A 22386-nucleotide genomic window follows, 5' to 3' on the forward strand; every position below is an offset into this window, starting at 1 on the left:
GGACTGAGCCATATATACACATGTATCCCTCACTGTAGTTTTGATTTGCATTTCCGCAAGGATTAATGACATCAAGCATAGTTTCATGAATTTATTGGCTATTTGCATATATACTTTGGAAAAATGTCTATTCAGAGATTGCTCATTTTCATTTGGGTTACTTGGTTTTTATTGTTGAATTTTGAGAGTTCTTTATCTGATCTAGATACAAAGCATTTGTCAGATGTGTGATTTGCAAATATTTTCTCCCAGCTGTCTTTTCATCCTTGAACAGGGTCTTTCAAATATTTATTTGAAGAGTGAAAAAAAAAAAAAAAGAATACTGTCCAAATTTGTGAAACAGTAAGCATTTATATGGTGTCACATAAATAAGTCAACAGTTATATGTCCAACCTGCTTTAATGAACTCTCAACTCGTCTTTGCATTTGGCAGTATCTACCGTTATAATTAGGGGCTTCCCTGGTGGCTTGGTGGTAAAGAATCCACCTGCCAATGCAGGAGATGTGGGTTCAAATCCCTGGGTTAGGAAGATTCCCTGGAGAAGTGGCAACTTGCTTCAGTATTCTTGCCAGGGAAATCCCATGGACAGAGGAGCCTGACAGGCTATAGTCCAGAAAGTCACAAAGAATCAGACACAAGTTAGCAATTAAACCATAACCACAACAAATTGTGATAACTAAGGTATGAGGGGGTCTTTAACCAGCTATTGTTCTTCTCTAGACCAAAGTCCCCTGTGCCACCTTACTCTTAAGTTCCTGGGCCGACATTTTCTTCATAGCTGGTCCAGAGGTAAACTTCAGCCACACCTGGCTTAATTTTACCACACAATCCCGGTGACTGAGGTGAGTGAACCTGACCAGTGAGAACCCCTTCTCCAGCATGTTCTTTTTAAAAAGAGACGGCTGTTGGCAGGTGCCTTCTTTAGGGTCTGATTTGTCTTTCCTGGCAAGTGAAGGTGAGCATCTGTTCACTTAAGCTTGACCCTGGGCTCTGCTGAGGAAAAGATCATCACAAAAAGAATGAATATACACCTTGCCACGGTTTAACATTGTGAAATGTACAGATTGCTCAGGAAATGTAAACTGTCTTCCCTGTTGGCAGACAGCCCTGTCAACCTAAGAGATCTCTGTTCAAACACATTCCTTTTGACAACAGAAATTGTTCATTAATTTCCAGGTATGACCCTCCTTGGAAGGACTGGGTCCAAGTTACTCTTCAGCTAGGACATTATATACTCAACCATTGACAAATATTTATCATGGTCACGCTCTGTAGAAATCAGGGGAAACAGATTTAGAAATTGAGAGGAAGCCTGGCAGTGAGCAGGGTGACGGGGAATTTGCCAACGGTTTTGGCCACAGGACTTATCTGAAACTCCCTCCTGCCGGGAGAGATTCAATACAACCAGCTCATTCTTTTTTGAGGATTGAAAATGTGGTTGGGTAAGGGTGGGAGGGATGTTCATTGATTTTTATCCAAGAAAAAGCCCTGCAGGTATCAAGGTCTCAGTGTGTACATTTACAGAATGGGGCCCCGGATGGATGAGAACTGCCTCATAAGAGTGTCCCCAGAGGGATGAAGGAAGGATCGCTCCTGGCAGGAGAGGTGGGGGTCTCGGACCTCTCAGAAAAGGGCATCACAAGTGGCTGGGGGAATCTGGGTGGGCCCGGGAAGTGGCCCCACCCCAAAGACTTCTGTGACACTGCAGAGCCTACCTTCCCTGAAACATAACACCCTGAATGGGTTGCCAGACAGATTCTAATAGATTCTGAATCTGCTTCCTGAAAGGGATCTTGCCAAGCTGGGTCCCTGATAGGAAAGGTCAGGAGTGCAGAGCCTGAGAATAAAAAGCCAACATGACCAGAGGCTGGGGAGTGGTGGGGGGGTGGGGGGGTGTGGGGGTGAGGGTGGGGGTGAGGTGGGGGGTGTGGGGGTCACCTGCGGTGACCACGCCCATTCTTTCAGGTGTCCCTCCCACCCCCGTCTGCTCCATCCTCAGCTGGAAGTTCACACAGTCGCCTTCTGGCTGGAGGGACCTCTGCTGTCCAGCAACACCATGGTTGCCATGGGAACCATGACCTAGACAGTACGTGACAGAGGAGGAAAAAGACTATTTCATACTATCATCAGGCCCACTTTTCTGTGTTAGCTGAGAACTCCTTGCCCTGTTCCCAGGCGTGGAACTGGGGAGAGTGGCAATTTCTCTGGCGTCCAGAGGACCTAGTGGTTCCAGGCCCGCCTTCAGCACCACTTGCTTCCAGATGCTGCCGCAGTGCATCTGGGTCACCCGTGAAGCGAGAGAATTGGCTCTGTCCCCTCCAGAAGGAAGGGGCTGCTGGACTAGGGCTGCCGGAAGCTCTGGCTCCAGCAGAGGGCAGAGCTGTCAGGAGAAGCGAGAACAGACAGTCCCGTGCTGGGCAGCCGATCTCCTGTGGTCTCGGAGCAGACTCACTGCCCAACCATACAAGGATGGGAGCACAGAGTGGGGCAAATGCCTGTTCCCACTGCAGGCAAAGCCCAAACCCCTACGGTACTGACCAGGCCTGGGCTCCTGGCTCCACCCCACCACGGGCACCGAGACAAAGCCCTCGAGTCTCTGAAACTTGCTTTCTCTAACAGCCAAGGAAGGATTTGAGTAACCGAAGCCCTCCCAGGCCCTGCATCTGCCGTGCAGAGGCTGAGTGGTGGTACCCTGCAGACAGACCTTGAGTGAAGACTAGCAGCCTCTCCCACAAAGGCGACACAGAGGTCTGGAAGGTCTAGGGAGGAGTAGGTGGGGGGGCAAGTTAGGGCTCAGGGACCTGGGAGAGGATGCTGATCAGCAAACGTGCCAAAAATAGTTCCCTTTCTGTCTCCCTGGCTGTTACTGATGGTCCAGGGTGGACATCCTGGCTCACTGGCTGGCCCTGGAGTCCTTTCACTCATCTATTCACCGGCCTGCCCTCTGTAAAGTCCCAAGCAACCCTGAAGCCTCTCAGTGTAAGATCATCATTCCTGAGCCCCCAGTCTCCCCCATCAAATATGGGCCCCCCAGGGCAAGACTAGATGTGGGGCACAGCAAGCCTTTGCCCAACGCACCTTTGACTAGAGGCCAATAGGAAAGGGACAGGGGAGGACCCGGCAGCCATGGTCAGGGGCCCAAGCAGGGGCCATTTCCACATGCTCCCAGTGCGTGATTACAGGGTTTGACTAGGGAGCAAAGAAGGGCCTCTTTCTTCAGGTGGCTGCAGCCCTGCACAAAACTGCACAACCTGACAAGCAGAACACCAGCTGGATTTAATCCTACCAGGCACTTTTGGGCAGTGCACAAGCTGGGCAACTGTCCACGACAGCCCTGGGTATGAGTCACAGCCATCTTTGCTGGTTGTTCTTGGCATAAGGAGCCATCTCCTCTTGATTTCATCTTAAGAATTTTAGGATGAAAAAGGCAGCAATGCCTTCTCACTGAGTTCTCTACCATACCCCTAGTTTGCTCAGACTAGATCCAAGTACCTGTAAGTTTGCCTCTCAATGGATGGGGAACCACTGAAGGTCAGAACAGAAGGACTCTTAGAGACAGCTCTTGTCCAACCTCCCTCATTGCACAGACAGGGAAACAGAAGTCTAGAGAAGGCACATCATCATCTAATGAAAGAGGGTTAGCCTGGGTGTTTTCTAGAGTTTGATTCGGGCACTCTCTGGACTCTAGATTCTAAGCCTGGACTACTGCTGTTCTGCTTCCTCCCAACTTCACAGTGTGGATTTTGTTCAGATTTGAGCTTCCTGATTAGTAATACAGGGTTATCATTTTCAAAGTTTTAACAACAACATCATCATATACCATTTACCACATGCCTATTATGTGCTAGCCTCTGTATTTCTAACTATCATGACAACTCCACTATTTTCATATTATGAGCAAATTAAGCCGAGGCTCAGAGAGTTTAAGTAGCTGGACTGAGGGCATAGCCCCAGTCATGGCCAGGTGTCACCAGCCCCGGGAGCCTGGCGTATGAGACACCTTTGGCTCAGCAGAAGTGACATGGGGCGGTGTGGCGGGGCATCCCAGGGCTTCATACCTACACTCAGTGTGCCTACTTCGCCTGTGAGCTAGCAGGGACACCTTCCCATGGACCACACATCCCCACCTGTTACTCGGCAGGCCCCGGGTTCCCCTCGGAGACGGCTTCCTGGGCAGGACGAGCTCCTCTCCCTCTGGCCCAGCACTGGACACACACCCCACTTGGGAGCGTGATCTCCCCACACCACGATGTGTTCACGGGTCTGACGCTGGCACAGAGCTCCTGGAAAGCAGGGGACAGGCCTTCCTTCTCCCCCAGGTCCAGGGCTTTGCCTGGATCACAGCACACGCTTGACGGGCCCTGCCGTTATTAAAGGCATTTCCTCTGAATCCACTGGCAGCCAACTCTGCAGCCACTGCCACCACACGGTCCAAGCTGTAATAAAAACCACTTTTTTCTTGGACAGTGCACTTCCGTTTTTAACAACCGCGTCGATGAGGATTTAAGTGTGGGAAAAGGAACACAGAAGGAGCTGTCACAGTGCAGATGGGACTTTGCCGGGGAACTATTTATAGGTTCAGACGCCAAAACAGAAGGGGAGACGGTGGACAGATGTGCGAACCGTCAAGTGTCAGGGAAGACTAAATAAAGAGTAAAGCCACAGGGAGGTGTTGGGGGAGAAGGAATGGGGAGGGGTGGGGGGAGACGCTGAGCAGAGGCTGACCATCCTGGGGATTGAGTTATCTATGGGGAAGGAGCTGCAAGGCTGGGAAGGCAATCCGCCTGCTCCTTTGCTCAGACTATAGGGGCGGGGAGGCGTCTTTGCACCCATTATGAAAAGACGCTGCTGTCTCTGGGAACAGAAAAAATAGGAGGAAAAGGAGGTGCCCTGGGCACCACTCTGATGGCAGGACAGCCCCAAGGGCCACAGGAAGACCCAGCAAGAAACCACTGTGCCCAGAAAACAACCCACCTTCAGCTTCAGAAGCTTATAAAGTTCATCCCACCTCAGAGTTTCAGAACTCTTATCTGTGGTCTAGGAGAAAGTGGCTGCCACTTATGAGATCGGTGACACTCAGAGAGGTTAAGTGGTTCACCAAAGGTCACAGAGCTGGGAAGTGGTACCAGGACATGACCAGAAGCGAGACTGACTCAGCCCAGGCTCCCAACCTGCACACCAGGCCACTGGCTCTTGAGACCCTGCTGTCTCATAGAAATATAATTCAAGTCATGTGTGCAATTTAAATTTTTCCCATACTCATGTTAGTAATAGTAAACAGAAACAAGTGAAATTAATTTCAGTAATGGCCTATTTAACCCAACATATTCAAAACAACATCATTTCAACAAGCTATAAATATAAAAAAATTACTGAGACGCATCACAGTCCTTTTTTTCATATGCAGTGTTCAAAATCTGGTGTGTATTTTATACTTATAGCTCATCTTTATTCCAGAGAAGGCAATGGCAAGCAACTCCAGTACTCTTGCCTGGAAAATCCCATGGACGGAGGAGCCTGGTAGGCTGCAGTCCATGGGGTCACAAAGAGTCGGATATGACTGAGTGACTTCACTTTCACTTTTCACTTTCATGCATTGGAGAAGGCAATGGCAACCCACTCCGGTACTCTTGCCTGGAAAATCCCATGGACGAGGGAGCCTGGTGGGCTGCCGTCTATGGGGTCACACAGAGTCAGACACGACTGAAGCGGCTTAGCAGCAGCAGCAGCATCTCTATTCAGACTCCACATCTGTAGTGTTCAGTAGCCTTATGCAGCTCGAGGTTGCTGAACTAGACGGCACAGCCTTAAGCAGTGTGCTTGGCCAGGAGCAAATCTGTCACCCAGGACACGTGTGGCAGGGCGTGGACACATCTCAGGTTGTTGGGGGGAATCCAAGGCGGGGTGAGGTGAGGGATATCACTGACCTCTAGTGGGCAGAGGCCCGTGCTTGCTCAGTTGCTAAGTCATGTCTGACTCTTTCCGACCCCATGGACTGTAGCCCACCAGGCTCCTCTGTTCATGGGATTTTCCAAGGATGTTGCTAAACCTACTAATTTAGTGCACAGGACAGCCCCTCCACCTGAGCAAAGAATGATCCAGCTCCAAACATCAAGAGTACTGAGTTTCAGAAAACCAGCACCAGAGGGTGAACCTGCTTGTCTTCCCGGGACAACCGGCAAGAGCCAGGAGCCCTGTGGGTGCCACACCTAGAGTTGCCTGCACGCAGAGGATGCCTGACATCAGTGCTGGAACGGAAGTGAATGCAAGACTGGAGGGCCCACCAAGACTCAGAACCCAGGACCTCAGCCTCACAGGAATCATATTCCCGTCCTCTGTACCAGCTGAGTCACAGAGTATGGAATCAACAACAAGGGATCAGGGCTTCCCTGGTGGCTCAGTGGTAAAGAATCTGCCTGCCAACGCAGGAGACACAGGTTCAATCCCTGATCTGGGAAGATCCCACATGCTGGGTGCCACAACTACTGAGCCTGTGCTGTAGAGCCTGGGGGACGCAGCAAGAGAAGCCATTGCAATGAGAAGCCCATGCACCACGAGAGAGTAGTCCCTGCTCACTGCAACTAGAGAAACAGTCCATGTAGCAATGAAGACCCAGCACAACCGAAAATAAATGATAAAAATACACAAGGGACCAGTCTTGAGTCAACTGACATTTCTCTTGCTTGGAGATGCTACTGAAACACCTGCTGGTAAACACTCAGCCATCTGGGCTCAGGACACAGCCTTCTTCTCGCCGGCCCTGGTGTGCGTATCCTGGAGCAGGCTTGGCCCTTGCCAGGAGGAGGCCTTCGGTTCCAAGGAACAAATTCAATGAGAGGTGTGATGCTAGGGCACTTGATTTCGGCTGTAGGTCAAACTGCATCCTTCCAATCAGTCCATAGTAGGAAAGCTGAGGTTATGATCCTTTATTCCCTTGCTGGTTCTGAACGCCGGAGTGGAAGAAAGGGAATGGTATTTACAGAACCGCCCCCATTTCCCAAATCCTCCGCAGGCCTAGGGCTGAGTGCTCCCCTGAGCAGGGAAGGGACACCAGCGCTGCTGCCAGAGGAGCATCTCTGTGGGCTCAGGGACATTCCCGTGACCTGCCGGGGGTCAGGGTCAGGGTTCAATGTCCTCGGGCAAGCAGACTCACAGAGCCTTGGGTTCCTCTGGGCTGTCATCTAATTGAAGGGCCCCTTTGGCTACCATGTGGCATTTTTTACTGCCCAGTAAGAAGAGTGGATTGATCTCTAGGCCCAGAGGTGGAAACGGGCCTCTGGACCCCACAGGAGGTGACCACCATAGAGAGATGATGTGGGCTTAGCATCTCACCCCTCAGAGACTCTCAGAGCTTTACCTCGGGCTCCACCCTCCCTCCAGAGGCCTGGACCCAAGGCTTCATTCATTTTCATTCATCAATGAAATACCTTCCTTGCATCATCAATACCTTCCGAGCACCTGCTATGTGCCAGGCACTGCTCCAGGCGCCGGGGGGACGGTGGTGGGCTTCATTCCCCCTGGTGTGGTGTCTCCCCGTGGTGCCCGCTGTCACCCTGTCCAACCAGTCTTCCCCTGGACCTGGGCTGACACTGCCACAGGTCCCCAACACCAGGGGCCCCAGGAGCCACAGACTCCTCTTCCTTCCTCAGCCAGTTCTTCCTCCTGGATACTCTGGGCCGTGTCCCCTCCTCCCCACACTGACCATCACTGTCAGGTCCAGGCCCCTCATGCTGCCTCCTAGCTGAGCTCCCTCCGGTGTTTATCCCCTGGGGTCTCCCCTGTGTTGCCGCCTCCACACTGCCCCCAGTGGTGAGGGACTTCTGTTTAATAGGTGCATCAGATCATGCCTCACCCCACCCAGCACCCACCCCGAACGCCCTTCTGCCGGGGTTCCCCGTGGCCTTTCGGATAAAGGTTGGGCTGCAGGACATGGATACATGCCCCTCTGTGATCCGCTCTGGTCAATGGTCTCATCTCTGCCTGTCCCTCCCTCCTCACACCCTATGTTCCAGCAGACACCACATCCCTTGGACACATCCCAATATCCTGTAATTCCATGTCCTTGCATGTCCTGTCCTACCACGTCGTGTGTTCTTCCTCCCTCATTCAAACAGGACACTTCTAGTCATCCTTCAAGACACAACTCACATGTTTTCACTCCCCAGAGGTGAGCTGTGGGGTCTCACTCACCTTCCAGTGTCCGGGGTCCTTCCTCTGAGTACAGTAAAATCCTAACATTTTCTTAATATCATCATCTCTGTATCCCTAGGGCCTAATGTCCTTAAGTAATGTCCTTGAGTAAATGAATAATTGAATGTCTCAGGTGATTCTTTAATCATATAGTGTATGTGATCCCTGCACCCCGAAGTAGATAGAAGTTTCCCTGAGAGCAGAGCCCTATTTTCAACTCAAGAGCAGTACAGCACTGTGTCAAGAATGTGCTGGGGAGCCAGGCTGCCTGGATTTAAGTCCTGACCTCACCACTTACTAGTGTGTGGTCTTGAGCAAGATACTTAGCCTCCTTATGCCTCAGTATCTTCATCTATGAAACAGGGATCATACTTGTTCTGTATCTATTGCTGTGTGACAAACTACTTACAAAATTTAGTGGCATAAAGCAACCACCATCCTATTGTAGCTCATGATTTTGTTGCTTGGGAATTTGGGCAAGGCTCTGCTGGAAGATTTTTCTGCTCCTTCTAGCACTGACTAGGTCACTTGGTGATACTAGCTGGGGATCAGTCTGGTCCAGAAGGGCTAAGAAGCCTTTACTCATGCCTTGGCCTTGGCAGGCACAACTGGAAGGCTAGACTCAGCCAGGCCCCCTTGGGCCTCTCTCTATGTCCATATAATCTCCAGGCTTCTCCAGGACAGTGGCCTCAGGGTCATCAGACTTCTTACATGGCAACTCAGGGCTCCCAGACTCCAGGCAGAAGCTGCCAGTTCTCGAAAGTGCTACACACGGAACTGGCATAGTATCACTTTGGCCTTATTCTATTGCCCAAAGCAGTCTGAGTTGACTCAGATTCATGGGGAGAGGGCATAGCTTCCACTTCTTTTTTTTTTTATCATTGGGGGGTTCGGGGGTTTTTAACTATGGTAATAAGCAGACCTCTCAGCTTTGCCTCTGCTCTGTTTGAAAACAATTTTGTGAGACAATAGTGACAGGAACTGACCTATTAAGGATCTAGGTCTTCAGGGTAAACCACTCCTACATCTCTCACAGTTAGCAATGTTGATCACTTTTTTTTCTTTTTATTGTTTAAACACTGAATTCCAAACAAGACTTCTTCAGGAAATCTTTCTATTGCATTTTCTTCACACGAATAAGTATAAAACTAACCAGAACTGAATAGCCTAATGGCCCGCTTGGAATCTATTAAAGGAGCTAAAACCACTTGGTACAATGCAAATTGCTAATTAATGAAGTGATGCAAATAAATACTTAGTAACTTAAGCAGCAATTATTTTTGGATTGTATAGTTGAGAAAACATGAGTTTTCCATATTATCCTGGAAGAAAAAAGAATATTTCTCCACCTCCCCCCACTATCATTATGTTCTTTGAAGCCATCAGAGTGAGAATAGCTAACTACCAATATCATTTGAAAAGACCTTGATGCTGGGAAAGAGTGAAGGCAGGAGAAGAAGGGGATGACAGAGGATGGGATGGTTGGATGGCATTACCAACTCAATGGACGAGTTTGAGCAAACTCTGGGAGTTGGTGATGGACAGGGAGGCCTGGAATGCTGCAGTCCATGGGGTCGCAGAGTCAGACATGACTGAGTGACTGAACTGAACTGAACTGAACTGAAATATACCATTGTTATAGCCATGCTTTCCGGGAAACAAACTCACTCAGAAGGACAATGCAGATAGTGGAGTGCAGTTTATTACACTGGCGGGCCCAAGGCAGAGTCTCCTCTTAGCCAAGGACCTAGCTTCCACTTCTTGATGGGAAGAGTGTCAAAAAAAGCACAGCCACCTTCAACCTGCCACGTGATAGTGTTTATATTCTAGAGCTAATGTGCAGATTAAATGAATTAAAACATATAAAGTGCTTAGGGAATAATGATTGCTCTCAATGTCCTAGTTCCTTAGCATTCTCTCACTGTTCCTAACCAAGTTCTCAGGAAATATTCCATGTCATAACTCAGTAGAGGAGGAGGCACAGAGAGATTCTAGGTTGGGCTGCATAGAGGGAGCTTCTGAGACCAACCCCTGACCTATACTCTGCAAACCAGGGGTTCACCTGGAATCCCAAGATGCTGAAAACAGAGTTCTGAGGGAGCCCAGGAGAGAACAGAACCAACACAAACTCAGCACACAGTCCACAGATGCCAAAACCCACGGACTCCCCTCCATGGGTTTCCCCAAACACGTAAGTCACAGATGAGGAAACCAAGTTCAAAAAGGGAGCTTGCCCAGGTTCAACCAGCTAGTAAGTGACAAAGCAGACTTCACATCGGAGTCTACCCGAGTGTCGGTTCTTTCTACTACAGCCACTGCCACAGAGAAAACCACAGAACATGCTCCATCACATCTTCTCAATGACTCACAGGGCTTTGGTCCCAGCCCTCAGGCTTCCACCAGAAAGGACTTCACAATCTCAAACAATCCACCCAATTTCTCTGGGAATCTCTGCCACACCTGCTGTTCCACTCCCTGATTCCATTTCCTGTTTCTGCAAAGAAAGAGCCCCCAACCCCTTTTAAAGACACAGATTATCATGTGAGAATTATAACAAACTACATATAAATATACGCAGCATATCTACACACACACACACAAAACACATCATGCTTTAGTCTGCAAAATGCTCACACATACATCCCCTCCCAATGGTTCCATGAGGTTGGCAGCACCGTCCCCATTTCATAGACAAGGAAACTGAATGGTGGTGTGCTGGTAATGTTTAACAACCAGCTTTCCAGGGAAAGAAAGCCCCAGTTTTATGACATCTTCCAATTTCCATGATGTAAATGCTCCCACTGCATTGATTTCAAGCACTGAGTTGGGAGGAGATGTGCACTGTGAACTCTCGTGGGCTGGAAAGACCTAGCTCTAGGACCCCACCAAAATCGAGGCTCAGAGACAAGCCCACCTGCAGACAGTCATCAAGAGGCAGAACCATTAAGAGGCCACGAACTCAGGTGATCCCACTAGCTCCTCTCCATAGCTGTCCTTATTGAAGCCACCCAGCCCCTGTCTGCTCCTTTCTTTCCAGCTCTGGCTCTGTGCGATGAAAATAAAGCACTAGCACCTGGCTATACTCTTAGCTCAGGCCTCATGCTCTGAGGGTGGGCTTCTCTGATAGCTCAGTCTCAGTTGGTAAAGAATCTGCCTGCAATGCAGGAGACCCTGGTTCGATTCCTGGGTCAGGAAGATCCGCTGGAGAAGGGATAGGCTACCCATTCCAGTATCCTCGGGCTTCCCTTGTGGCTCAGCTGGTAAAGGATCTGCCTGCAATGCAGGACACCTAGGTTTGATCCCTGGGTTGGGAACATCCCCTGGAGAAGGGAAAGGCTACCCACTCCAATATTCTGGCCTGGAGAATTCCATGGACTGTATAGTCCATGGGGTCGCAAAGACTTGGACATGACTGAACAACTTTCACATACTTGGAGGGTAATTTCAAAGTTCTCATGTATATTCCATGACGGTCTGCTCGACCCCCCGCTCTCTGTGCCCCCCACCACCCCCTAACTTGGGAGACCCATGCACATGAGGACCACGGGAGGCAAGACAAGAAACAACCTGGCTCAGATGAAGGTGCTTTGAACGTGGAGTTGAGAGACTGGCTTCAGTCCCAGTTTCATCCTTGGGCACAATTCCCTCCACTGCAAAATGGGGGTCTAGCACCTGCTTCGTAGGGCTGTGGTGAAGACAAGAGGAATGACTTCCATGAAGACCACCTCATGCCTGGTACACAGAGAGTCTGGTACACAGTGTGGTACATGGGGAGTTTCCCCAGTAGCTGGGGCCAAAGGCTATATAAGATTTCAAGGGTAGGGTCTAGTATTGCGGAACTGAGTCTCACCTGGGGGCTGCCCAGGGCAGTCTTGATCTGCAAACAATGACTACATTAAAGAAACATCTCAAGAGGGGAAGTTCCACTGTGGCAAGTTCCCTGAAAGTTTCCACTGTGTAAACCAAGGCCGAGACAGCAAAAAGCATAACAAAGAATGTATGTAACATACTCAGGACTGCCAATAAAACAATGCAAACTATTCACTGATTCTTAACAGAGCTAGGGAAATGGTGGTGGTTTAACTGCTCAGTCGTGTCTGATTCTTTGCAACCCCATGGTCTGTAGACCCCCAGACTTCTGTCCAGGCAAGAATACTGGAATGGGTTGCCATTTCCTTCTCCAGGGCATCTTCCTGACCCAAGGACTGAACCTGCATATCCTGTGTCTCCTGCATCACAGGCAGATACTTGATATCCAGGGAGATGGACACACACACACAAAAAATCATGGAAGTCACCAGTCCATTTCTACAGAACTTTCCAGAAGGCTTCATCTCTGACTGCTTCCTTAAATAGTTTGGGCAGAAAGGAGAAGTTGATGGGACAGGTATAATATTGTGGCTTCCCAAGTGGCCGGCTGGGTTGCCTGGGACACTGAACAACATGTATTTTCCTCACCTGTGGTGAGGCTTCATATCCTAGTGCTTGGGATGTCTGGGGCCAGGCAAACCAAGAATAGCACCTTCTCTCTGTATGGGGCTTCATCTTTCTAAGGCATTTTATATCTATTTCTTGCCTGGTGAGGTCAGGTGGCCAGAGACATTGAGTGACATGCTTAAGGTAACACAGCAGGTTACTGGTGGGGCCAGATTAGGACCCCATTCACTGATACCCGCCATGGTTTTGCATAAACTCACACTGATGCTGTTCCTCTTTCTGGTGGGAAAGCTGCCTGGAAGCTTCCAGAGCCAGGCAAATCTGTGAGGCACTTCAGAAGTACTCAGAGGTGGACTTCCCTGATGGTCCAGTAGCTAAGACTCCGCGCTTCCAATGCAGGGGGCCAGATTCTGATCCCTGGTCAGGAATCTGGAGGCCACAAGCCACAACTGAGACCCCGCGGACTGCAACAAAGGCCCGGCACAGCAAATAAAATTTTTTTAAAGTGTCCAGAGGTAACAATCAGCTTTCCCTTTTGGAAAAAAACCCTCAAATCCGAGTTCCCCTGGAACAATCCCTAAGAAGTCCTGAATATTGGGGGCACTCCTTCCAGAGCAAAGCTCCATGCAGGGACACCGTGAGAACTGCAAAGCCACTTGTAAAAAGCACTTTGTCTTGTTTCTTCTAACCCACTCAGCTACCCAAGTGATCCTTCTGAGAGTAGAATTTGGTCTCCTCTGAGCCCAGGGCTCAATAGATGCTAGTTATGTATACACGGGAATGAATGGATGGACGGATGGATGCTGTAGCATGCAGCTTGCTCTAGAATCTCTGTCAGGTTTCAGGTATGTCCGAATGTTTTCTTGTTTATTCCCCACAGCAATTTCCTTGGGGGCATCTTTAACCCTGTTTATGGTTGATGAAAGCGAGGCCCAGGAGTTACACCTTGCTTGAGTTCCCAGAGCCAATTAAGCAGGAGAACTGAATGCAAATCCAGGTTTTCTGACTCCAAGACCTCTCTGTCAAGGGTGAAGGTGAGCAGAGAAGGGGAAGAGGCAATTAACTTTTCATGAGTACCGACTCTATGTAGTTTCAGTTAGTCATCTGATTATGAGGTCATTTCACAGTCGAGAAAACCAAGGCTTATTGAGGTGGATGATGGAGTAGCATGGCCAAGACCTCACAGCTGATGAATGCAAAGGGGTGGCATTTGAGTTTGGATCCATCGGGTTCCAAAGCACACTCTCTGGGTCCTAGAGACTCTCTGCACAAGTGTGGGGTATGACTAACGGTTGAGCAGTGGTCCTACCCTTTGCTAGGCTATGGGGACCACAGATGTATCAGACAGAAGCTCTACCCTTCTGGAGATGAGTACAGCTGACTGGCTGAGAGGAGAGGGCTTCGAGCCCCCCAAGCACAGCACAGAGGCGGGGTGACACGCTGAGTGCAGAGGAGGGTGGCGCCAGATGGGGACGCAAGCATTAGTTGTCTCCCACGGGCCTCGTCGTGGAGATAGCCTGGGAGAAACTGCCTCCATCATAAGAACTTCACTGTCCGCCTAAGTAGTCTCATCAGGAAGTCTGCCGGCCTGGGCTGGTGGTGGGCGTGGGGAGATTGCTGGAGGTCAGATGCAGGTGCCCCCCTCCTCTGCTATTTCAGGACGGCCAGGACAAACCAACTCCCGCTCTTTGCCTGGTGCTCCACCCCTGTAATATCAGTACAATAACGTTATTCCTACTGAGATGCACGCCCTTCTGGCTGGGAGCACTACTTTATGGTGGTGGTAGTCTTTCACATGTTAGTATGAATCTGTTTACTGGCTAGAGACTTTCCAGAGAGCAGTTTTTCATGGAAGGTGGCAGAGGGAGGCAGAAACAGCTGGAAAGGAAGGTGGGAGCCCCAGACACAAACGTTGATAATCCAAACCCAGAGTTTTCCTGTGACAGGAAGCCCAGGAGGCACTGGGGCCCGATCCCTCTGGAGTCACCCCTAAAAGAGGGGCAGCAGCTATGCAGAGACCCCCGGCTCTCTGAACCCGCTGAGTTGGACTGTCTTCCCCGACACATCTTCTGAAGCTGCAAAGCCCCTGAAGGTGGCAGTCACGGTACACACAGGCCGAGGCCACTCGCTGGGGCCTGGTGACGGTGTGACACTTCCCCTCCCCCCACAACCCACTTCCCTCTTCTCTTGCCTCCGAGGCCACGTGTCCTGGATCTTTCTCCTCTCTCTGTCAAAACCTCCCCTGGTGTTCCATTTCCACAGAGCCAGGCAAACTCCTGGTGCCCTCAAAGTGCACACTGACATTCTAGCTCTTATGACCGTCTGACTTCCATTTCTGGTTAAGTGCACGTGGGTCTGCTCAGCGTCGGCCAATGTCACACGCCGTGTCTTACAGGGCCTTGCTAACTGTCATTCAGCACACAGTTCATTGGATGCAAAGTCTTTGAAATGTTTAATAACACAGAGAAAGCGCGTAATAAAATGTTTAAGTGAAAAAAGAAGGCTAAAAAATATGTACCACTATGATTCAAAAATCGATAAAAGAAAGAAAGAGCCAAAGTCACCAAAGATTTACAGTAAGGTTCTTGGAGTTAAATTATCTGATGATGTGTTTTTCCCTGGGCCAACCTCAATTCTGGAAGCTGAAAAGCGAATTACTGAAAATAGAAAAATACAAACTGCGGTTACGTTTTTTTTTGCCAAAACCTGCATGGGTAATAACCAATATGAGATAAGAAGAATGAATTAACTTCTTAGAGGAGTCCTACAGGAGCAGGGCGCTGCAGGAAGTGATGGTTTTGAGGTCTGAGCTGCATGTTACTCAACCCCACAGCTAATTATAACTGCTAGAATGTATTGAGTGCTTACTACACTCAGACACTGTGACAGCTTTCCCCCATACATGACTGCATTTTGTCCAGGAGACAACACTAGGATATTATAGTTACCTCTGTTCTGACACCAATCCCAGTGCCTGTGCTTTCCAAACCATCAAGCTATTCTCCAGCACCCACTGGGTGTCCTACAATGTAACTCAATTCTTTATTTCTAAAAATGTAAAAACATATTCTTTTTTTTGGCTGAGCCATGCAGCATGTGAAATCTTAGTTTCCCTGACCAGGGTTCGAACTCACACCCTCCTGCATTGGAAGTGCAGAGTCTTAATCACTGGACCTCCAGGGAAGTCTCCAGTCTAACTCAATGCTGACACGATACACCTAGAGAGCGTCAGATCCCACAAAACTTCCCCTACCACCCCCACCCCCACTTCAGACACTAATCACAAGTCTAGGTTGTCACCCGTGCTTGTGACCAATCACCTATGGGACCAGAGGTTCTGATGACTTGGGTTCAATTAATCTGCTAGTGTGTTGCAGAATTCAGGAAACCCATTTACTCACAGTATCACTAGTTTGTATTAAACGATAAAACTCAGGAACAACCAAATGGAAGAGACACACGGGACAACATATGCAGGAAGGGATCAGAGCTTCTCTGCTCTCCCCAGTCTCCACTGTGTTCACAAACCAGGAAGCTCTCTGAACCCGGTCCCTTCGGGTTTTTATGGAGGCTCCATTTCACAGATATGATTGATCAAATCATTGGCCATCAGTGATACTCAACCTCCAGCTCCTCTCCCTTTCCCAGAGGTTGGGAGTGGAACTGAAATTTCCAACATTCCAATGGAATGATTGGTTTCCTGGCAACCAACCCCCATCCTTAGGTACTTTCCCAAAGTCACCACATTGACATAAACTCAGGTGTGGTTGAAAGGGTTTGTTACGTGTCTCAAGACACAGTTACAGCTCTTTTTACTTAGAAAATTCCAAGGGAGCTCTGTGCCAGGAATGGGAATGAAGACCGTGTATATTTCTGATTGTAGGTCACAATATCACAGGTCCAAGGCTGAGTACTTCCTATGTGCCAGGCAGCACTGCCTCGCATCCCTCCTGTGATCACTCATCAATCCTCCAACAGCCATGCTGCAGATGTTCCCATTTTGCAGATGAGAAAATTGAAGCAAAGAGATGCTAAGATAATTGTCTAATGTCAGAAGATGCCAGGGACGGAATAAAAACCTAGAACTGTCAGTCTTTCCAAAGCTCATGATCTCAAAAGACGTTTGCCTTGATAAGAGCACAAGACTAACCATGATACAATGCCTCCTGCCTGATAAAATATCAAGAGCTTGCCTTCTTCACACCAAACCTGACTTTAACATAATCATTCCTTACCTTTTTATGGACTTAATATATTTTGGTCCAAATACAGGTGAAATCTCATTTGAGGATAATGGGTCAGTTGGTAAAAGGGTCAAACCCAAGAGCATCAAAGCAAATCTCCAGTGTGGACCTCAAAGGCAATTTGTGTGACACTCTGCCCTCCCATACATACAGATCTCTACTGCCGGGGAGGACTCATCTAGAATTTCTCCCCTCCTTGGTTTGAAAGGTCCCCCAGTCCAGTGGTGGTAATCATCAGCACCAATTAGCACAACATTCACTGCTGAGGTGGGCTCTGTTCCCAAGTGCAAGTGTATTTATCACATTCAACTACTTGGCCCCAAATCACAGGCCCAAGGGTGGGAGATCTGCACAAAACAAGAAGAAATCCCAACTGAGTTCAACAGGGCAGCCTTTCTAATGCCAGGGGTCAGTGTGGAATAGGGGATAGGCAAGAAGGGAAGTGGGGCTGCCCTGAAACTAGGCCAAGTGGCTCAGACTGAGTACTGGGCAGTCACTTCCTGTAGGGGCCAGACCACACCATCCGCTGCTGTCTCAGGATTCCTCTTCTGCAGACAGGGCCACCTGACTTTCTGTTATGTATCAGCCAGAAGAAAATGCCATGACATGAAGGTGTCATTGCTGCCATCCTCAAGGGTGCAGATTAATGAAAAAGATAGCTCATGTCCCCCAGCCAGCTAGTTAATTTCAGCCATAAAGGGGCAAGGCTGCACCTGAAGGCTGGTCAGAACTCCATCCATCCTGTGTCCTGCCCCTTCACCTACTATATCCCCTGAGCCAATGTCTTTTCTGCCAGTTCTCAGCCGCTACCCGCCACACATACACGTCTGGCCTCTGAGTGTCCCTGAAGAAGCTAAGTGGTGATGCACTTGTCACCTTGGAGCAGCACAGAGGGGAATCAGGAATGCAATAGGTGACAACAGTTGTTCAAAATAGTCGCTACCCCTCCCTGCTAGTCACACACTGGCGGGAGAATCATACTTCCCATCCCACTGGGTCTGGTCTGGCCATTCGACCTGTTTTGGCCAGTGAGATGTGATGGGAAGTGACTTCTGCCACCTCTGAATAAATCTGCCATCTCTCTTCCTCCTCTCTGTTCCCACATGGGTGCTGCTTTTTCAGCCCAGATTGCAGAGTGAAATGTTTTTGTAAAGAGTCTCGGCTGACATGTGATGTGAGTGAGCAACACACTCGCCTTACTGGGTGCGCAGTCCTGTGGGTATACAAGCCACTGCAGTACAGGGCCGTTTGTCACCACAGCGTAACCAGCCTGAGCGGACTGGTTCAGGATATCGCCAAAAAACTCTTAACAAGGAACTAGAGGATGACCCAAGCGCACAGAAGCACAGAGGGGGTCTGCAAAGGTCTCTCCCATTCAAGGCCGACAGAGGAAAGCCACAGATGAGGCCACTTTCTGGGGGATCCCCTTGTCTCCTTCCTTAGCCTCAGCTCTGTGTGGGGAATCCCAACCAAAGGTCCCAGGTCCAGCGCTGGGCCTTTCCCTTGCCCACTTCCTCCTCAGGCCACCCCCCGCCGCAGCCACCATGGCCACAGGAGGATGCAAGAGATGGTGGCTCCTTCCTCCCACAAAGGACCACGGCCAGGCCCCATAAACTGGGCTGGGAGATACCCAGAACCTTGGAACCCAGTGTGTAGGCTTAATCCACCCCTCCTTTTGCCTGAATCCTGAAGGAGCCTTAATAATAACAGCAATTACAACAACAGTGATAATAGCAAACACTGTTATTACCCTCTAGGGTGCTCTGGGTACTACCCTAAGCACTTCAGTTGTGTCCGAATCTTTGTGACCTCGTGGACCGTATAGTCTCCGGGCCAGAATACTGGAGTGGGTAGCCTTTCCCTTCTCCAGGGGATCTTCCCAACCCCGGGATCAAACCCAGGTCTCCTGCATTGCAGGCGGATTCTTTACCAACTGAGCCACAAGGGAAGCCCTACCCTAAGCACTTCAGATTATACTAACTCCTCCTTCCAGCCCGCTCTGGGGGCAGCACCATTATCATCCCCACCTTAGAGGCCTGGAGAGGTTAGGCAAGGGGCCCAAGGTCACACAGGTGGTTAAAGGCAGAGCTCCGATTCCAACATAGGCTGTGTGGCTTCCCTGGTCTGTGCTTGACCATCATCTTAAGGAGCAGGTACCACACAGGAGACAGCACAAAGGTGGAATGCTGACGCAACGTGGCAAAGAAACACACCACCTGCTGATTTCTTGCTGTTGTCTGGTTTCTCTCAGGGCAGATCTCAGGGCTGAGGTTTGGGAAGCAGAGGAGTCAAATAAAAAAAAAAAGAACAAAATGAAACACATACAAACCTATAGACGACATCTGTGCAGTCACAGGGAATGGATACGAAGAGTGATTTAGAAGAGTTATGTTTCACGAAGGATGTTTGGTTTGGGTTTTGATGCTCTTTTTCAGCTAAGCTGAGCATACATTTTTAAAGGTTTAAAAATGGAAAATGGGATTCTACCACGTGGCCCCGGGAGGAAGACATGAAATCAGAGAAGGAAGCTTCCTTCATCCCGAATGCCTTGGCGTATTCCTTGGGCTCCTACTCAAGAATGAGACACACAACCAGATGTGACATCTGGTTCCATGGATTAGACCTTGTGCGTGCTTCCCAACCAAGCTCCGAAAGCCTGGGGCAGCCAGACTGTCACTGGGGTGGGAAGACTGAGAAGTGATTACCCTGGAGATGGGGCAGGGAGGTGGGAAAAGAAGCTCCGGGGCCAAGGATTTCAGAAGGCAGAGCTTCTAGACATTCCATCCATCCAGCCCAATCTCCTTTTCCTCCACGAAGGCTCCCTGATCAGCCTGCCCTTAAAACCATGCTCCCTCCTTCCACTTCCTGCACATGGGCTGACGTGTAACCGGCTCAGCACAACACCCCCACTTTCAGCTACTTTCCCAATGTTGGTGTTGAAATTCAAGAGCACAACTGACTCCTGGGTTTCTAAAGGATGGTAGATACTTGATTCCTACAATTGTAGGTACTCTGGGCAGCCAAGTCCCCAAAAGCCTGGTTACTTACTCTCCATAAGCAGGACGAAATGAGTTCATAAGCAGGAAGGCTGATGGCTGTCTTTTTCCAAGATCAAAAGTGCACCCAGGGTCTGTGTAGCCACCAGGTGCCCCAAACAACCTCACTCCTTCTGTAGTCACCATATGTTTGGTCTGGGGAAACTGTAACACTCTCCTTCCTCTCTGAGATCCCTACATTTTCTTTCCTGCTGGATGCTGTAGGACAGGAGTCATTAAGGGTTGCTCTATAAATTAACAACCCCACACACTCCTTACCCTTTACCCAGGGAGCAGACTCTGAGCAGTTCACCAAGATCCTGGCTCTTTGTGCCTTCCCAGACACATATGTCTGGACTACATATCCCAGTGCCCCCTGCAGTTGGGCGTGGCCATGTGAGGAAGTTCTAACCAATGGAACGTGAGCACAAGTGTCACACTGACTTACAGGCATTGAGGTAAGACCCATCCACAAGACTCCCCTTTCCCCTTGCCATGTGGTTGGCATGGAGTCAACCACAGGAGGGCTTCTGTGTGTGGCACTAGTGGTAAAAGAACCTGCCTGCCAATGCAGGAAACATAAGAGCCAAGGGTTTGATCCCAGGGTCGGGAAGATCCCCTAGAGAAGGGCATGGCAACCCACTTCAGGATTCTTGCCTAGAGAAGTCCATGGACAGAGGAGCCTGGCAGGCTACAGTCCATAGGGCTGCAAAGAGTCAGATAAGACTGAAGTGACTTAGCATGCATGCACGTGCAACCTCAGGAAATTGGAGGCTGCATGCTCAAGATGGGGTCCCTGAATGAGCCTTCCCCACTGACCAGGAATCTTGCACATGATCAAGAACTAGCCACTTTTGAGTTTGAAAGTGAAAGTGTTGGTCACCCAGTGGTGTCTGACTCTTTGCAACTCTGGGGACTGTAGCCCACCAGGCTCCTCTGTCCTTGGAATTCTCCAAGCAAGAATACTGGAGTGGGTTGCCATTTCCTTCTCGAAGAGATCTCCCCGACCCAGAGATCGAACTCAAGCTATGCCAACTTTTGTTGTTATCGCAGCAGCTGGCTAATCTTCCCGCTTACATGTTCTCCATAGCATGACTCTCCATCGGATGATCACCTTACATCACTCACTCATTTATTGTCTCCTCTCTCAGAGCAGGGCCTGTGTTTTGCTCCCTGCTGTGTCCCAGTGCTACAGCAGCTCTCGACACCATGCAGAGACACTTAATAACCGATTGTTAAACACACAAATGAGCAGATGATGTTTCACCCATTCAGTGTTTGGCAGGAAGAGGAATCTGCCCCTGCTTTTGCTTTCTCCTCCGCCCCTGAGCTGGAAAATTAGCATATAATTCAATTAACATCCTCACTCTTCTGGATCCTGCCTGTATTCCCTTCTCGTTCACATCCTCCCAGAGTCCTTCCCACAATGGTCTGCAGCCTCAGCGCCCCTGAGCTGGATTCCCAGTGCAGTTACAACTGTCACGCTGCATAGCAAGTGCAGAGGTCTGTCTCTCCACCCACCATGTCCCCCATCCTCCAACTGGACTGGGAGAGCCTTGAGGCCAGAACTCGGTCTTGTTCAAAATCTTTGCATCTTCCCAGTGTTGGGCACAAGTGTCTCTTAAGAAACAAGCACCCTAAAATATTGAATAAATATTTGTAAAAACATTTACTGTATGTACATAATATTTGGACTTCCCAGGTGGCTCAATGCTAAAGAACTCGCCTGTCCATGCAAGAGACATAAGAGATGTGGGTTCGACCCTTGGGTTGAGAAGATCCCGTGGAGAAGGAAATGGCCAGCCACTCCAGTATTCCTGCCTGGGAAATCCCATGGACAGAGGAGCCTGGCGGGCTACAGTCCATGGGGTTGCAGAAGAGTCAGACACGACTTAGCAACTAAACAACAACAACATGTAACATTCAGTTATGCAAACATTTGATTACCTTATGTATTTCTATCCTAAACACTTAAATATTTTATCTTTTTTCAACGGTTGTTACTCTGCTGCTAACCAAGAATAAAAAGCTTCCCACACTCTTGGATCCATTTATAAGAGGACCTGAGCTGGTGCTCAGAATAGTCTACAGATTTCTTCTATTAAGCTTTTTGGATCTTAATACTTGGCACATGAGAGGAGGGGGAAGCCCAAACACTTTCAGTTGCACACAAACCAACCCTTTATTGGGGTCCCCAAATATTTTTCCACAGAGGCCCAGGCCTGCCCCCTGGCACCCCTGGGCACCCACAGGATTTTTGTCTTTGAAAGTGCTTGCCCATTTGACCCTCACAAAGGCTGTGTGATACACACAGGAAGAGACTGTTCTGTCTGTTTGAAAGATATGAAAATTGAGTCTCAGAGAGGTTCAGTGACTTGTCCAAGATCACTGTGTGCTGATCTGTCACTAGGATCCAGGGCCCCAGACATTTCCCCTCTTTTCCTTCCCTTTCTTCAGCATGACCTAAACAAAAGGAAAC

The 22386-nt window shown here is 49.3% G+C and overlaps 1 protein-coding gene across 2 annotated transcripts in view; it reads right to left on the reverse strand.

Moving 5' to 3' along the window:
• The window catches only part of RIN3 (Ras and Rab interactor 3), a 133081-nt gene that overhangs the window by 50489 nt on the left and 60206 nt on the right, over positions 1-22386 (reverse strand). The window lies entirely within an intron of this gene.

Source organism: Cervus canadensis, chromosome 17 (assembly GCF_019320065.1).
Source record: "Cervus canadensis isolate Bull #8, Minnesota chromosome 17, ASM1932006v1, whole genome shotgun sequence".
Lineage (NCBI taxonomy): Eukaryota > Metazoa > Chordata > Mammalia > Artiodactyla > Cervidae > Cervus > Cervus canadensis.